This window comes from Mercenaria mercenaria, chromosome 19 (genome assembly GCF_021730395.1).
Source record: "Mercenaria mercenaria strain notata chromosome 19, MADL_Memer_1, whole genome shotgun sequence".
In the NCBI taxonomy this organism is placed as follows: Eukaryota; Metazoa; Mollusca; class Bivalvia; order Venerida; family Veneridae; genus Mercenaria; species Mercenaria mercenaria.
In genome coordinates, this window is record NC_069379.1 from 33,540,585 (window position 1) to 33,546,584 (window position 6,000).

Consider the following 6,000-nt stretch of genomic DNA (forward strand, 5'->3'; position numbering starts at 1 on the left):
TGCTATGTTTCTCAAGGGGGCTTTAAAACTTAATTACTGACAAACATTAAGTTACGGAAACACATGAGAATTTGCTGTTTTTACTACTTTTTACGATGAAAATCGAAAAGCGTATATCACGCTTTCACTCAAGGTTAACTGTCTCGATTATAAACATCTATATTTTGAAGTCATTATTCACTACTTCAGCTATAGCGCTATTGGTTACGATGACGGGGAAATGTCTTTATTGCCGCAGCGGTCCAGGGTTCAATTCACGGAATCACACGGAAGCACAGACGGACCGACGGACGTGACAGACAGATGGCTCCCACGCTGGTTCCTTAACTATAATTAGGCCTTTTTTGGCACCATTTTACCTGACTAGTCTAAAAGCCAACACACGTGACTTTGTGTTTCCTCATTAGATCAATATATTTGACGTCTTTTTTATAAAATACAATGCATTAAAGTGATTTACTTCAATAACACGCCTGGTAAACAACAGAGCTACCTCTTTCAGAGGTATATAGCAAATCGCTCTGTCGCAACTTCTGAGCTAGTGCATGTCGTGATAAAAGAATGTTAACAAAGGGAGAACGTAAAGTTTGCTGATTTCTCCTTGATAATTTTACTCCCAAACCATTTTCTGTACATTTTTTATTTCTAAATGCATTTTATACTTTACAGCTATCTCACGCCTACTTAGTTTGCTTCTTAATATCCGTTAAAATGCAAATATTTGACAATGAAAGTGCTTTCATGACGAAGCAACCAAATTCACTGCTAAATCAGCTTGCTGGTAAATACTGTCACGACCACAAATCAAGAATAAATTAGCAAACTTCAAGTTCTCTGTAAAGATAAATCATATCTACATCGCCTACCATTCCCCTATTTTTGATATTCGATACGATGATTGTAACAAGAGGGTCATGACGACCCTGGATCGCTCACCAGAGTAATATGAGCTACATGTTTCAAATGTCAAACTGATGATTTTTAGAAATATTTTGGAAAATTTTCCGATGTACAATCAAGTAACCCCTGGGGCGGGGCCAATTTTAACCCGGGGGTCATGATTTGAACAAAGTTTGTAGAAGTCTACTAGGCAATGTTACATATCGAATATCTAAGATCTAGGCCTTCAGGTTTATTTAAAGCAAATTTATGAAGATTTCCCTATGTACAATCAAATACCCCTTGGGGCTGGGTCAATTTGACCCTAGGGGGTCAAGATTTGAACAAATTTTGTAGAGGTCCACTAGGCAATGCTACATGTCAAATATCTAAGCTCTATGCCTTCTCGTTTATTTTTAGAAAATTTTTAAGATTTTTCTATGTACAGTCAAGTAACCCCAAGGGGCGGGGCCGATTTGACCCCGGGGTCATGATTTGAACAAATTTTGTAGAAATCTACTAGGCAATGCTACATGTCAAATATCTAAGATCTAGCCCTTCTGGTTTATTTTTAGAAAATTTTTGAAGATTTTCCTAAGTAAAATCAAGTGACCCCTGTGGCGGGGTCAATTTTGACCCTGGGGGTCATGATTTGAACAAATATTGTAGAGGTCCACTAGGCAATGCTACATGTCAAATATCTAAGCTCTATGCCTTCTGGTTTATTTTAAGAAATTTTTTGAAGATTTTCATATGTAAAATCAAGTGACCCCTAGGGCGGGGTCAATTTTGAACCCGGGGTCATGATTTGAACAACTTTAGTAGAGGTCCACTAGGCAATGCTACATGTCAAATATCTAAGCTCTAGGGCTTCTGCTTTTTGAGAAGAAGATTTTTTAAGATTTTCCTATGTAAAATCAAGTGACCACTGGGGCGGGGTCAATTTTGACCCCGGGGTCATGATTTGAACAACTTTAATAGAGGTCTACTAGGTAATGCTACATGTCAAATATCTAAGGTCTAGGGATTCTGGTTTTCGAGAAGAAGATTTTATAAGATTTTTCTATGTAAAATCAATTGACCCCTGGGGCAAGGTCAATTTTGATCCCGGGGTCATAGTTTGAACAAATTTGTTTAGAGGTCTACTAGGCAATGCTTCACACCAAATATCTAAGCTCTAGGGCTTCTGGTTTTTGAGAAGAAGATTTTTAAAGTTTTTCCTTTCGTTTGCCATGGCAACCAGAGTTCTGCATGGAATTCAATTCATTGAATAAATTTTGTAGAGCTTCACCCAAGGAACATTCCTGTAAAGTTTGGATGAAATTTGCCTAGCGGTTTATGAGGAGATGTCGTTCGAAGTAAAAGTTTACGGACAACGGACGACGGACGCCGGACGGTGAGTGATCCTAATAGCTCACCCTGAGCCTTTGGCTCTGGTGAGCTAAAAATGCAAAAAGTATTATGACACCAACTTTTGTTGACTTTCTTTTATAAGACATGCACTAACTCGGAAGTTGCGACAGAGCGATTTACCGTATACCTCTGACAGAGGTAGCTCTGTTGTTTACCAGGCGTGAATAAGCAACTACGTTTTGTAAACTTATATATTCTCTTCTGATGTATACAAAATTTCATTTTGGAATGTTTTTTTTTAACTAGCCAGTCCGCCACTCTGGTTGTCCTTATCATTCGAGCTTGCCAATCTAGTTTTTGTACAGTTGGGTTACAAGGACGATTTTCTGAACTTGTTTCAGCCGGACTACAAATTGTATCAAACAAATTTGACAAATCAAGTAATTATAACTAGATGCCCACGGGCAACATGTCGAGCCCGCCAGCTGTCAAAAGGACTGGGAGTTGCACATGACACTCCTTGTCTCATTGAGGCATACATTTATGCCAAATAAAAAAGAGATTGCAAAAAGTTACAATAAGTTATTTAAAGTAGCAACAAAGGGACGTAAATCTTAAAAAAAAATCTAACTCCACACGAAAATCCTCACCAGTAGAGATAGGTCAAAAAACACCTGAAAATTGGATGTCACATGCATATTGTACTACTGAAAAGTGGTCTTGATTTTTCCCTACGACCAGTAATAAAAAAGTTACGAATAGAAGTCATTTATAGTAACAACAAAGGAAGTTAATTCTAGGATTTTGCGCTTGACACTTTGTCTCATGATGATGAACAATTGTGCCAAGTTACTTCAAAATCCCTCTATGCATCAAAAAGATATGCTCCAGACAAAGTCATTCTTGTATCTGACTTTTGACCTCTAAGTGTGACCTTGACCTTAGACTTAGGGACCCGGTTCTTGGGCTTGACACTCCATCTCATGGTGGTGAACATTTGTGCCAAGTTACATCAAAATCCCTCCATCCATAAGGAAGAAATGCTCCGTACAAAGTTGTCATTCTTGTATCCTTTGACCTCTAAGTGTGACCTTGACCTTAGACCTCCATGCATGAAGAAGAAATGCTCCGGACAGTCATTTTTTGAATTTGACCTTTGACCTGTAAGTGTGACCTTGACCTTTGAGATAGGAACCTGGGGTTTGCGCACGCACGGACGCACGCACATACACTGAACAGCCATTTGGACAACTATGTCTTCGCTTCCGCAAGCGGGCTCGACAAATATTATTTGTATCAGTTTCCTGTGTGATGTCTCTAATGACATGTTAATAGGGTGCAATCAACAATTTCCTGCTTGGCAGGTGGTCGTATATTGAAATTTCAGACCAAAATTTATATTTTTTTCTCAATTTTAACCAGACTGACTTTTTTCATTTTTTCACTTCAAGAATTAGTCTGAAAAGTCAACAGAGCTGTCTGTAAGACAGCGCACTCCACTACTCGGTGATTTGACAGTAAAATAAATTTATGTCTCAATAAGTGACTTCTATTTTAAAAGAAATAACAAGAGGGCCTTGATGGCCCTATATATCGCTCACCTGAGTTTAGTTATTTGCTTAAGCTTCACTAACAAAAACTAGTGACTATGTCATGGTAAAGATTATTCAAGACAAGAGCTCGTAGAACACGAAATGCCCCCCCCCCCTCACCCCCCAACCCCCACTTGCATTCAGTAATTGCACAAGGAACAAAAATTATTTGGTCATTGTATACAAAAGTTCTACTATTCTGGGTCAATGTGACCTTGACCTTTGACCTACTGACCTCAAAATTAATAGGGGTCATCTGCTGGTCATGATCAGCCTCCCTATTAAGTATCTTCATCTTAATCCAAGCATTCTCAAGTTATTGTCCTGAAACGGTTTAACTGTTCTGGGTCACTCTGACCTTGACTTTTAACCTACTGACCTCAAAATCAATAGGGGTCATCTGCTGTCATGACCAATGTCCCTATCAAGTTTCATGATCCTAGGCGCAAGCATTCTTAAGTTATCATCCGGAAACCGTTTAAATATTCCAGGTCACTGTGACCTTGACCTTTGACCTAATTGCCTAAAATCAATAGGGGTCATGTGCTGGTCATGACCAACCTCCCTATCAACTTTCATGATCCAGGGCTCAAACGTTCTTGACTTATCATCCGGAAACCAATTGATCTACATACCGACCGACTGACCGACATCTGCAAAACAATAATCCGCTCCTTCTTCGAAGTGGGGGCATAATAACTGCTGAAATCTGTTTAGAAATTAAACTGTTGGTCCAAATTTCTTTGCTGTAGCTTCAAAAACAAGAAAGTAGTTCAGTAGTTCAGGGTTAAGAATACTGAAGATGATTATTGAAATCAGTATCAAAAGTAATAAACTGGTCCAAATCTCTATTCTGTATCTTCAAAAACAAGAGAGTAGGTCAGTTGGTCATGATTAAGACAATTCAAAATAAATATTGAAATCTGTATCAAACATTATGCTTGTGGTCCAAATTTCTTTGCCACTGCTTCAAAAACATGCAGGTCTACGTAAGACAAGGGACCACCCGGACGTGGCCTATATTGACCACAGGGTCATAATTTGAACAATTTTGGCAGAGAACTACTAGAACATAAAATATACTAAATATCTAAGCTCTTTGGCCTACTGGTTTAAGACAAGAATTTTTCTGAAGGTTTTCCCTGTAAAAGTCTATCTAAACCATGTGCTCCCCAGGGCGGGCCATATTTGACCCCAGGGGGGATAATTTTAATAATCTTGATAGAGGACCACCAGATAATGCTAGATACCAAATATCAAAGCCCTGGGCCCTGTAGTTTTGGACAAGAAGATTATCAAAGTTTTTAACTATGTTAGTCTTTATAAACCATGTGACCCCAGGGCAAGGTCATATTTGACCCTAGGGGGATAATTTGAAAAAACTTGGTAGAGGACCATTAGATGATGCTACATATCAAATATGAAAGCCCTAGGCCCAGTGGTTTAGGACAAGAAGCTTTTCAAAAATTTTCCCTATATAAGTCTATATAAACGATGAGACCCCCGGGGCGGGGCCATATTTGACCCTAGGAGGAAAATTTGAAATAAAAATTGGAGTTAAAACCAGAGTTCTGTACGGAACTAAATTTTTTAACAATTTTTAAATAAGACCATCCAAGGAACATCCCTGAAATTTCATCAAAATTGGCCTGGTGGATTAGGAGAATATGCTGTTTAAAGGAAAGTGTGGACTGACGCCGAACGCGAAAACGGACACCAGACAGACAACGGACGGTGGGCGATCACAATAGCTCTCCATCAGCCTTTGGCTCAGGTGAGCTAAAAAGCTGGAAATGTTGCTATATGACCTAAATTGTGCCAGTGTGACTGTAAACCCAACAAGATTAAAGGAATTTAAAAGCGGTCATCCTAGAAATATTTCTTTCATTTATTTTAAAATTGACCAAGTGATTTCTCATGAGGTTTCTCAGGCCATTATAGCAATCAAACTTTTGCACAGATCACTTAGATTCGAAAGAATTGGCAAGAGGTTTACTCAAGAAACATTTCTTGGAAATCTTGTCAAAATTGGCTTGGTAGTTTATGACGAAACTCATGTTCTTAAAAGATTTGTGGAAGAAAGAAATCAACAAAAAAGACAATGATAGTATCTGATACTATTAAGTTTACATTTTACGAGTAAAATATACAGATAAATTTCTTACAATTTGTTCTG